The sequence below is a fragment of the Trachypithecus francoisi genome, unplaced genomic scaffold, assembly GCF_009764315.1.
Source record: "Trachypithecus francoisi isolate TF-2019V2 unplaced genomic scaffold, Tfra_2.0 Lachesis_group6, whole genome shotgun sequence".
Classification (NCBI taxonomy): domain Eukaryota; kingdom Metazoa; phylum Chordata; class Mammalia; order Primates; family Cercopithecidae; genus Trachypithecus; species Trachypithecus francoisi.
In genome coordinates, this window is record NW_022681471.1 from 124,192,522 (window position 1) to 124,204,800 (window position 12,279).

General features: G+C 39.3%; 1 protein-coding gene across 1 annotated transcript in view; it reads left to right on the forward strand.

Moving 5' to 3' along the window:
* ARHGAP6 (Rho GTPase activating protein 6) overlaps positions 1–12,279 on the forward strand; it is a 531,128-nt gene that overhangs the window by 349,520 nt on the left and 169,329 nt on the right. The gene's annotated exons all lie outside the window — the stretch shown is intronic.

The following is a 12,279-nucleotide window of genomic DNA, read 5'->3' on the forward strand; positions in this document are numbered from 1 at the left end:
TTTGCCTCTTAGAGGAAGAGTAAAGTTGAGCATGTTCCAACGTCTCTTTACTCAGTTCCTCATTGTAAAATGGAAGTAATGACAGTACCTACCTCATAAGGTTGTTTAGCAGATTTAATAAATATGTGATATGCTCTATATATGTCTCAAAATGAATAATTGTCTTTAAGAAGATTACTGTTATTTCCCCCATGAACAAATTGAGTAAGGACAAGAGCAGATTGCTAGGTTGTCTAGAAGGCTGCTAAATTTGTTTGGGAGAAATATGATGGGGGCTGGAATTGGAGTGATGAAAGTGAAGATGGAGAGGAGGGGTCAGATTCCTGATTTATTTTGGATGCAGAGTTGACAGAAGTTGGTAATAGATTAAAAGTAGAACATGCGGTGAAGAGAAGAATAAAGAAAATGACTTAGTTCCTAGCTCAACTAACTGGGTGGATAAAAATAATCATTAATAATAATAATCATCATCATCATCATCCACAATAACTCTGGTTAAGTGAGTGCTGCATACCAGGCAGGCTTTGTGATAAATGCTTTGTAAACACCTCTAAAGATGTGGGAGGGTAGGATACCAAAACATTTGCCAGAAGAGAAAGTCAAGAGTTCATTAGTGGATAAGGGAAGTTTGAGATGACCCTGAGACACCAGGTAGAAGGGTCAAGAAGGCAGCTGGATAATTGGCTCCATAAAACACAAAGATGATTGATTTGGAGATAATATTTGAGAGTTCTGAACGTTGCAATGGGATTTACCACCACGTCTTTTTTGTATAATGGCTTGGGCTGTTACAATAATATTTTTATCTTTTTGGGTCTAATTCTTTTTAGTTCAAGACCTGCTTTGTAAAACTTAGTGTTAATCGAATTTTCAGTCAGTTCTCCATAGTGCAAAATAAAGTATTGCATTAACATTTCTGACTCTGAAACATAACTCTACCGAACTGAACTACTTAATCTGAAGTTTGTGTTGTGTTGTGTGTGAAACATTTCCTCATCAAAATTCAAAGAAACTTTAGTTCAAGTTATGGCCTGAAATCAACAGAATTATGTTAATTCATATGGATATAGAAAATCATTTATTTACAGTATTTAAATTGACATTTAAACAGTTTTTCCAATCCCACACAGTTAGTGGCATAGGTCTTGAGAAAGCATGAAACATTTTTTTATCAGCCTCATATTTCGTTGAGCTTGCCAAACACAGTTCATTTTCCGTAGAAATTTGCAAACCTGAGTAGTGGCCAAATTTTCGGAGTCGCTGAATGTAAGCCAATGAATAAAATTGTTAAACCCTTTGATTTCCCCCCACTTTTTTCCCTTAAAAAGTAACAGCATGTGCCTGAGTTTTATTTTTTGACATCTATTACCCACAACACTTGAGTGTGTTTCAGAATCAGCCTGTATGGACATTTCAGTACAAAATGAACACAGCTGGCCCTTTGGGGAACATTCATTTGCAGCTTTGTTATCCTTAGACAGGAAGCCTTCTCCTCCACACTTCCATCAACATTTTTCAGAAGACAGTGGCATCAACCTTTAAAAATGGATACTTCAAGAGTTTAAAGGTTGAGATTTTTAAGACAAACCCAGAATAAGCAAAAGTTACATATTGGCCAAAAATGTGACTCCAGAAACTGCGTGTTGTAGCAAATCTTTGTTTAGAGACTTGTGTCCTGTTAGCAGAATGCACTGATCGAACTAAACCTTGAGCATGACACAGGATAGAACTAGTTACTATTAAGAAAATAATGTTCAAGGGCATTTGTCCATTATACCCAGGAATAGTTTGGAAAGATGAAGGATATGGAAACAAGCAAAAAAGAAGAAGAAATAAAATTAATAATTAAAATGTCAGTAACTCTAATGTATTTCTCTTAGTGGATGATAAAATTACATAAGAATGTCAACCTTTTCTTTAACCCAATGACCACAGTGGCAGTATCTTCATTGGACTGCTTCCTTCATTGACATCACTTCTAATTTCATTTTTACTTATAATAGTGAAAATGCACAATGGCCCCTAGAGGCAATACCCTAATTTTTTTGTTTAAGTGCTCAAAAAAGTATATCCTTTCCCTGCAAAAAAAGGCAGAGGGTCACAATTTATTACTGAATTTCAGTTATGAAAAACCCACTGAAGTGTGAGAGTCCATTGTGCTTCAGTTGCATTTAATCTCTTGGAGACGCCAACTACCTGATACACAAGAGCAACTGTAAGTTCCAAAAAACCTCTCACAGATAGGAACCATAGACATGGAGAGAAGGGAGCCACTACTCAGAAATGAAGGAGTCAAGGAGGAGTGGGGCTGAACCATGAAGCTAGAACAGAATTTTTGTCAGTGGCCTAGAAGCAAAGCTGAGAAGAAGGGTCTGAATGTGCTGGGGACCAGTGGTTGTAGCTCCACCCTGAGATGGAAGCCTCTTCTCACTGTAGCTTCTGCCAAACCACACAGGTAAATTTGCAGGAGTAATGGTGACCTCCGAAGAGCCTGGTGTAATTGGGGAATGATTGTTGCAAGGGAATAAGAGCCAGTATTTCATTTGGTCTTTTGTGTCTGGCATTTTTCACTCAGTATAATGTCCCCCAGGTTCATCCATGTTGTAGTATTTATCAGTACTTCATTCTTTTTTGTGGTTGAATAATATTCTATTGTAGGGATATGACACGTTTTGTTTATTCCTTCATCTGTTGATGGATTATTTGGGTTGTTTTGACTGTTTGACTATTATGAATAATACTGTTATGAACATTCACATGCAAGTTTTTGTGTAGACTTACATGTTTTTCATGTCCGTATTTCTTGGGTATATAACTAAAAGTTGAATTGCTGAGTATAATGGCAAATGTATGTTTAACATTTGGAGAAACATTCTCACCAGCAGTATGTAAGGGTTCCACATCTTTACCAACACTTTTTTTAAAGCTATCCTAGTGGGCATGATGTGATAGCTCATTGTGATTTTGTTGTTGTTGTTGTTGTTTTGTTTGTTTGTTTGTTTTGAGATAGGGTCTTACTCTGTCACTTAGGTTGGAATGCAGCGGCACAATCACAGCTCATTTCAGCCTCGACTTCCCTGGGCTCAGATGATCTTCCCACTTCAGCTTCCCAAGTAGCAGGAATTACGGGCATGCACCACCACACCAGGCTATTTTTTTCTTTTTTTGTATTTTTTGTACAGACAAGGTTTTGCCAGTTGCACAGGTTGATCTCGAACTCCTGAGCTCAAGTGATCCGCCCGTCTTGGCCTCTCAAAATGCTGGGATTACCGGCATGAGCCTCACTGTGATTTTGATTTGCATTTCCCTGATGGCTAATGATATCAAACATCTTTTCATATGCTTATCAGCCATTTGTATATCTTCTTCCGAGAAATATTTATTCAGTTTTTTTTCTTATTTTCAATTAAGTTGTCTTTTTATTATTGAATTGTAAGAGTTCTTCAGATTCTGGATACAAGTCTCTGATCAGATATGTGAGTGAGCATTTTACTCAAATGATTTGTTCCTCCAGCATTCATACTGCATTTCTACAATCTACTGTAAGCTGGCATATGTCTGTCTCATTTATCTCAACTTTTTAACTTTTACACTTTTCTTCCTAGTGGGTGCTTGGGGGCTCTCAGCCTTCTGTGCCTAGGGAGGACTTTCAGAACTAAGAGCTCCCCAGGGTGTCTGACTCAGAGGATCACAGTGACCCAAGGCTCTCTCCCTCCGAGAGCCCCTAGTTGTGCATTCCAGACAGGAAGGCTGCCCAGCCAGCTCCTCTAGCGCTTTGAGCAGTGTCCCTCCCTGCCTCCTGTCTCCTTCTCTGTTCCCACACTGCACAGGGGCTCTGTGTTGGGAGCATGGGGGCTCGCTACTGCCTGGAGCTGCTGCTATTGCTGAGGTGTAAGAACTCTGGAGAGGTAAGAAGATAGGGTGTGTGTATTTCAGGCTCCGTGTTTCATGCCTACTGCTAGAAGCAAGGTAGGACCCAAGCCAGGAAGACATGAAAGATTCCATGGGGTAATAATCCCAGAGCAGCATCTGGAAAAGGTGAACATAGGCAGGAAAGGAGAGAAGCAATAGCATTGAAGGGATTTGCTCAGTGTGTCCTGGCACTTGAGTCTCTTTTAATGTCAAAGCTCAGGTGGTTCAAATGAGAGTCAGACTGTCTCTGCCTGTTGCCTTAAGAGTAAATTCAGAGTCTTCAAACCAGGCTTATTGGAATATTACATGCCCTTGCCAAGACATTTATATTTTTATTGAAATTTCAGAGCAAATCGTAGTAGGGACCCACCATTTTTTCTGCACCATTCCTTTTGGCTATTTTCTCAGTATTTGAAAATCAATGGAATTTGACTTTAACATGCACATTGGCTTATAATGTTACTGTTGCATAGGTCTTAGTGATCTTCCAGTCCAGTGTTTTTGTGCTAGAGGTAAGGAAACTGAAGTTCAGAGTGAATCAGGCATTGCCAGGGTCACCAGACTAATCCAGGACAGAACCGAGCCAAAACATCATTGCTATGGAGCCTCTCTTTGGGTCTCAATCATTGGGTACTATATAATGACTGACGACTGGGGATAAGGGCATAGGTTGCCCTTTTCCTTAGTATGATGAAGGATCAGGATTCTATAACATTGATAAGTGATTAGGGTATTAATATGGAACCACAAAATGTGGTTCAACTCTGTCCTGTGGCCGCTCCATACAGCAAAGACAGATGGCTGGTTCAGAAAACTGGTTTTGTTGTTTGCATACAACAAAGGTAGCATCTGGTGCAAGTTTTATTTTTTTAATGATTCCAGGGTCTTTTTCTTAATGATTTAATAGAAAGAACCTTAAAACTCATCTTTTCAGAATATTGATTTAGAATGTTACCGAAGTGTTCACAGAGCCTAATTAAATACTCGCTGGTTTTATATAGCTACAAGTAAAAGCTGCTTTGAATCCTTCCTAAACTCACATTGGTTTATTTGGTGAATTGTGTTTTAACATCAAGAAAGTGAGATCGTTGGCTTTTCTGCAGAATGGTGATCTATTACCTTAAACAATGTGATCAGACCACATCAATTCACTTGCAGATTTCTTCCTCTATCATGTGCACATGCCACCATAGGTATAAGCTAATTTAAACATATATGAATTATTTAGTTTGTTAAATCCAAGTTGCTTTTGAAGAAAATTTGCTGCTCTTAGATTATGATTATTTACAGTTTGTTGAGTGATTTCGTTTTGTAGGCATAGACTTTTTATTGTGATTCTGATTATTTACAGTAATGGCAATTATCAGATAAACTAATGTGGTGGTGATTGCAGATTTTGGATATCTATTACTATTTATTGGGAACATTTTTTTCACTACCAGAATGGGCGAAAAAAGCCACAAAAGCAGTCAATCCCATTGCTTTCCAAGTGTCATTGTAAATCCTGCTGATAAAAACTGCACATTTTAGCAATGTTTAATAAGCACTTTAAAAATTGACAACTGTCTTAAAAGAAACAGATTTTGAAGTTACTCCATTGTACCTATTTCCAGATTAAGAAAAATCATTTGTGGAAACCAAGTTGATCCTAAGTTCCTAGTCACGGGGAGAAGATGGGAATTTGTAAACCTGCAGAACCTGAATTTGTTATTGCATGCAGCTGTGCAATTTGCAAACATTTCCTTCCCTAGTCAGGACCCTATGGAAGGAGCCAGTTTGGACTACTGCCTTGATAGCTAACATTTGTAGAGGCTGCAGTGCAGGAAGCTACTGGGATATTTGAACTTTGTCATCTATTTTAATCTGGGCATTAGATGCCAGGTAGAGAGAGTATGCAAGTCAATTACTTCTTCTTCAATGTCATGGTAGGGGTATATCAGTAGCCTTATTATTCTGGTCATTCTCAGTGAATTTCAGAATGCTGCTTAAAATGGGCTTTCTGTATGTGTTGAGCGTGTGTTCAGTGGGATGTCTGAGAAGGAAGATAGGGGAGGGCCAAGGCCTGGGTCTCCTAAAACACATGATTATTTTATTGAACTAATCAGTGAGAGAAAGACAAAGCCTTGTGGTTTCTACAAGCACTGGACTTGCATTTATTTGTTTTCAATCCATCCTTTGGAACTAGAGAAGGCATGAGGACTATCCATGAGCAGGTTCACACTCAAAGCTGGGATAGATGGTCTTACCCTGGTTGCTATGGCAATGTTGTCCTAGCATAGGGGATACTTGCCCATGTTTGTAGCTGTCTCCTCTCTATCTTTGGCAGTTTAGCACAAGAGGCAACCCCCTCATGCAACTACAGAGCATTTATTGAGTTAAGTATTCTTCACTTTGAGTTACAGTTTGCTCTCTAGTATATTTTTGGGAGGACAAATGGGCAGGAAAAATTAAGTCACAGAAGGAGACAAGCTTCATCACTCTAATGGAGTTGAATTTGCATTTGCCATTAAAAATAGCTATAGGTTATTTAATTAGAATCCTAGAGGCAGAAGACGAATTAGTTTGTCTTTCTTTTTTTTTTTTTTTTTTTTTGAGACGGAGTCTCGCTCTGCCGCCCAGGCTGGAGTGCAGTGGCCGGATCTCAGCTCACTGCAAGCTCCGCCTCCTGGGTTTAAGCCATTCTCCTGCCTCAGCCTCCCGAGTAGCTGGGACTACAGGCGCCCGCCACGTCGCCCGGCTAGTTTTTTGTATTTTTTTAGTAGAGACAGGGTTTCACCGTGTTAGCCAGGATGGTCTCGATCTCCTGACCTCGTGATCCGCCCGTCTCGGCCTCCCAAAGTGCTGGGATTACAGGCTTGAGCCACCGCGCCCGGCTAGTTTGTCTTTCAAATGGTACTCATAAAAGATGCGGCAGTGTGTGTGTGTGTGTGTATGTATGTGTGTGTGTGTGTTTAAAAGAGCCTAATTTCTTTAAAATTTAAAGTTCAAACAACCCCTTATTTGTAAATTGGTGATAGAGACAATTCTATAACCTTGTGAGAATTAAATGAGCTAATACATGTCATGTGCTTAGAATAGTGCCTGAAATATAATGAGCCCAGTAAATGTTCAGTATTATTATTATCATTACTTTTATATTACAGCATCCTGAGTGTTTAATGCTAATGATGGCTCATTGAGCAGATATTAAACATACTGACCGATTTCCAGGTAATTTTCTAAATCTGCCTTAAGGAGCTCGCCAGCTAGTAGGGAGACAAAAACTAGAAAGAAGCAGTTGTTTGAAAGAGAGGCATGGTCAACATATCCTGGGAAACCTCTGAGCCTGTGCACTCCAGCCCTGTGGACCAGCGAGAGAGGTTTCTAGAAGAGGTGGCATTGAGGTGATGGTCATTGATGGCTGCTCCCAGATGTGTGGATATGGGAGCAAGGAGACAGGGGAACCTCACTTCCAGGAGTGCCAGCCAACGTAGAGCAGTGAGAGAAGATTTCTGTAAGAGGTGGCATTGAGGTGACGGTCACTGATGGCTGCTCCCAGATGTTTGGGATACAGCAGCAAGGAGGCAGGGAGTTCCTCACTTCAGAAGTGCCTTGAGTTGGTTATTTGGACAGATAGGGTGTTCGATGGCCTGGGTCTGTCAGATATTCTCAGCTGCCCAAGGTCGGTTAATTATCTCCTCTCCTTACAATATACTGCTTTATGATCTCCATGGCTGTAGGGGTTTTATTCCATAACAATTTTGTAGCAAACACTTCTTAATCGAATCATTCTTTTGGAGAGTGGTGGTTCTGAAAATCATGAGAATTAAGGCATCTTAAATTACTGCCCACTTTATAGATGGAACCACTAATTTCTCATTATTCTGCCAGATCCAAGCAAATCTCAGAACAGAATTTGTCCCAGACTAATTGAATAACCTTGAATTCAGTAGTTACACTCATGGCTAAATTGATTATTTTTCTCCTCTTTATCACTCAGATAGACACAATCACTTTCGGAGGTTCTTCAGTCTGATTTACAATTAACTCCTTAGCACATCTTTGGAAGGTCAAATAAGCAGGAAAAATTAACTCACAGGAGACAAGCTTCTTTGTAACCTCCCAAGAAACAAGTAACAAACTCACTTCTAAGTAAGTTCTGAAGAAGCAAATAACTATTCTAACTTCTGTCGGGTGGTTTTTAAAAATATGTTTTAATTTACTTTTTATTTTGTAGATTTAGAGGGTAGACATGCTTTCTTACATGGATATATTGTATAGTGGTGAAATATGGACTTTTAACAGGGTAGTTTTGATTTAGAGACATTAGCTGACTTAATCACCGGACAGCACTTTCTTTGTTTTGCAAATTCTCCTTAACACCCCTACCACTCCCCGAGCTGTTTTGATTTGTTTAGATCCCTGTTGTGACTCCAGACATTGCCAAAGGTCCCCTAGAAGACACAACTGTACCTGGTTAAGAACCACTCATCTAGAGGAAAGCGGTTTGGTAAAGGCCGGCCGGGTGCAGTGACTCACGCCTGTGATCCCAGCACTTTGGGTGGCCGAGGCGGGCAGATCACGAGGTCAGGAGATCGAGACAATCCTGGCCAACATGGTGAAACCCTGTCTCTACTAAAATACAAAAAATTAGCCAGGCATGCTGGTGGCCCGGCTGTAGTCCCAGCTACTCAGGAGGCTGAGGCAGGAGAATCGCTTGAACCCGGGAGGCAGTGATTGCAGTGAGCCGAGATTGCGCCACTGCACTCCAGCCTGGTGACAGAGCGAGACTCTGTCTCAAAAAAAAAAAAAAAAAGAAAAATCCTTATAAAATGGAATTAGCTGAACTGTGCCAATGCCAGAGTGACAAGGGAAGGGTCTGAGTTGGGAGTCACTGTACACAAAGGCTCAGCCCTAGAAAGAAGGTAAAAGGAAGACGTGCAGAGAGAGGTGGTCTCAAGTTCTAGCCTCCATCTAGCAGAGTGCCCCTATGACACTTGCCTGGTGTTGCTCTCCTGTTACCCTCAGAGTGGTGAATTGAGGATGAAGGCTTGTCTTGGAGGCAGCAAAGAACAGTGTCTGGGGATATCAGGTAGGAGAAGGCAAAGATCATTGAAGGGCCGGGTCGCAATCAGATTAGGTGGCTACATTGTCAGAGTGATGCACTGATAAATGACAGACATGGGCCGGGCACGGTGGCTCACACCTGTAATCCTAGCACTTTGGGAGGCTAAGGCGGGCAGATCACTTGAGGTCAGGAGTTCAAGACCAACCTGGCCAACATGGTGAAAACCTGTTTCTACTAAAAATACAAAAATTAGCTGGGTGTGGTCGCTCACTCTTGTAATCCCAGTTACTTGGAGGCTGAGGCTAGAGGATCGCTTGAACCCAGGAGGTGGAAGTTGCAGTGAGCCAAGATCATACCACTGCTCTCCAGCCTGGGTGACAGAGCTAGACTCTGTCTCAAAAAAAAAAAAAAAAAAAAAAAAAAAAAGACAAACATGATGTACTTCAGTGCCTGTGGCATCAAAAACTTCCATGTCATATCCAAATTTTGTATCACTCCTGCTTCCAACTGGGTAGTGTTCTCTTTGGGAGTCTACAGAGGCAGGACAAAGTTCTCTTCCTCATCATAAGAATTGTAGCCAACATTTATTGAGCTTAGGGCTCATTAACATGAAAAGACTCAGAGCATGATATTAGTACATTTTATAGACGAGTGTACTGAGCCATAGAGAGGCCAAAAAAATTGTCCAAGTTTCCACAGCAGATAGGCAGTGGTCATGATTGTGAACCAAATGGTTTGATTATGGAGGCTGCACCCCGTACCACCACACTGGAAAGCCATCTTTGTGCTTCTGTGGACACTTAACTGACACCCCCAGAGCCTGCACATTCCATGGCCAAATATGAAGCATGGAAAATTATTAGGACAGGCAAACAAAATTAGGCTGTTTGAAGGAATTGAGATTTTAGTATTGTTCATTTTTTAAATTAACAGTAAAGTGAATTCTGGGTGCTATGGTGTTTTTTGTTGACCATAGGACAATGATATTTGCAAATGGGCTTTATTGATTTAGATTTTGTGATAGAGGATTCAAGTGTGATTTATTGAGGTAAATGTTTTGAACCCAAATGATTACTCCTTTCTTCTCTCTTCAACTCCTCACGACTCCCAGCCCAATCTTATTCCTCCATAATTATTTAATCATCTGGAAGAGTCAAGTGTTTCAAATGAGGCCAGCATGGACTTTTCCCAACAGGGATGTATTTTTTAATATCTAAATGTCAGCCTATGGCCCTTGCTGATAAGGCTCCAGATCAAATAGGGGCAAAAGGAATTGAAAGCCAAATCACAAAAATAAGTAAAAACTCCATCTAACAAGAATTTCACAACAGACATAAGCTGATGACTATTTTATTAAAGCAATGTGGAGTACTACTAAATGCTACTGTGTTCTGGAAATGTAGGAAATTGGTTGAAGTCATTTTTCTCTTGTTAGTCTCATGTTCAGCTGTTCATAGCAGGATCTCTTGGGTTATTTTTTCCCAATTAATACAGCTGTCTACTAATTTATTTTCTTTTTAAAAGTCTTGGCCTTAAACTCAATTTTGGCATTTTCAGCTATTGTTTACTACCAAAGGAAGAACTTCAGATTTAGAGAAAAGTCTGTATTTTTATTTTGTGTGGAATGAGAAAGGAGATGGTAAACTTGACATTGCTTGCAAATGAAATGTACAGCTTGATCATTTTTTCTTGATATAATTTTTGTTTTGGAAGAACTGTAATATGTCTTGGTGGTGATAATGAATACCATAACCACATAATCATTCTCTAAATGATTGTAATGGAAAGAAGTTTTATATAAAATTTCAAGTTACTCAAATGGCACATGTCTCCACATGTGTCTTTCTATTACAGGTAAACCCAGAAGGCATGCGTGGTTATGGGTGTGTGAGTGTGTGTAACATGAATGTGTGCCTGCCTCTATGTTATGTTGCACTATTTGTTTGAACCACAAAATAGAAAAGAATGTAAATATCTTCTGAAGTCTGGATACACCTGAACTCTGGATTTATCTGTTCTAAATGAAAACTAGAGGGGAAACCATTTTAGTATGTGAGGTTTGGCCTGAGGAAAAGAATGGCACATCTACAGTTCTTAGAAAATTCTCATACAAGATCAGGATTACTGGCATGCTTGGGGAACAACTTGCTGTGGGTAGTTGAGATTTTCAGTTTCAACCGGCAAATCTGTTTTGTTTCATCTTTTGTTTAAAATATTTGAATTAATAAGAATTATTTTTCAACTTCAAGAAGTAGTACATAGAACAATGCTGTCTGATAAAACTGAGTGGTGATGGAAATATTCTGTATCTGTGTTGTCCAGTATGGTAGCCATTAGCCTCATGTGACTACTTAGCACTTAAAATGTGTCTACTATGACTGAGGAATTGAATTTTAAGTTTTATTTAATTTTAATTTATTTACATTTAAATAGCCACATAGGACAGGGCTACCATATTTGACAGTGCAAGTATAGAGTATAATTACCAGTTAATGCATGTCTCTGGTTTGAAACATTCCACTGTATTATCACACTACATATCTGAATTTTGATTTGGAAACTGTGGCTGAATGCTGGGATAGATTCCAGCTCTGCCAACAGGAAAGGAGTGGTGAGGAAAGCTGTCGGACAGCTAGCCAAGTATATTTGCCATGTTTGCCAGAGTATTTTGACTGTACTTCTGTCATAGTATTAATACCATTTGACCTTTTTAATCGTTATTTGTGGGCTTATTTTATCCCTTTGGTAGATTCTAGATTTCTTAAGGATGGGGCCTTACTATTTTCACCAGCACATGGAATAAGTGCCTTGCCCTAGAGTGTGTTTGATAAATATTGACTCAATTGATTAGAAGTGGTCCATGCCAATTGATTAAGCTTTTCTACCTTTAAAACATTGAATCTAAATTCTTTAAAATCAAGTTATTTGTTTGAATATTGACACCCTCCCAGTAAAGTTATGTTTATTCATTCCAGAAAATGATTAAGGGGCCTTAATCATAAAGGTACTGGAATAAAGTTACCATGGGTTTGTGAAATATAAACCCTGCAAAGACTGTTTACAATTCTGTGTGGGTGTAGGAAGAAAAAAGGATTCAAATATAAATATGAGTGGGAAAGAAAACTTGTTTTGAGTCCATTTTATGCATTTGTTAACATTTTGAAGACTATGCAGTACAATTTATCATCTTAAAGTTATGAGGTGAAAGAAATGACTTGTATTTAAAATCACTGCAATTCTCTATTTGAAGCTCCATTGATAACATTTTTTGGGGAAAACAAATTACTTGAATAACTTTAAATTCAGTATATTATTATGCA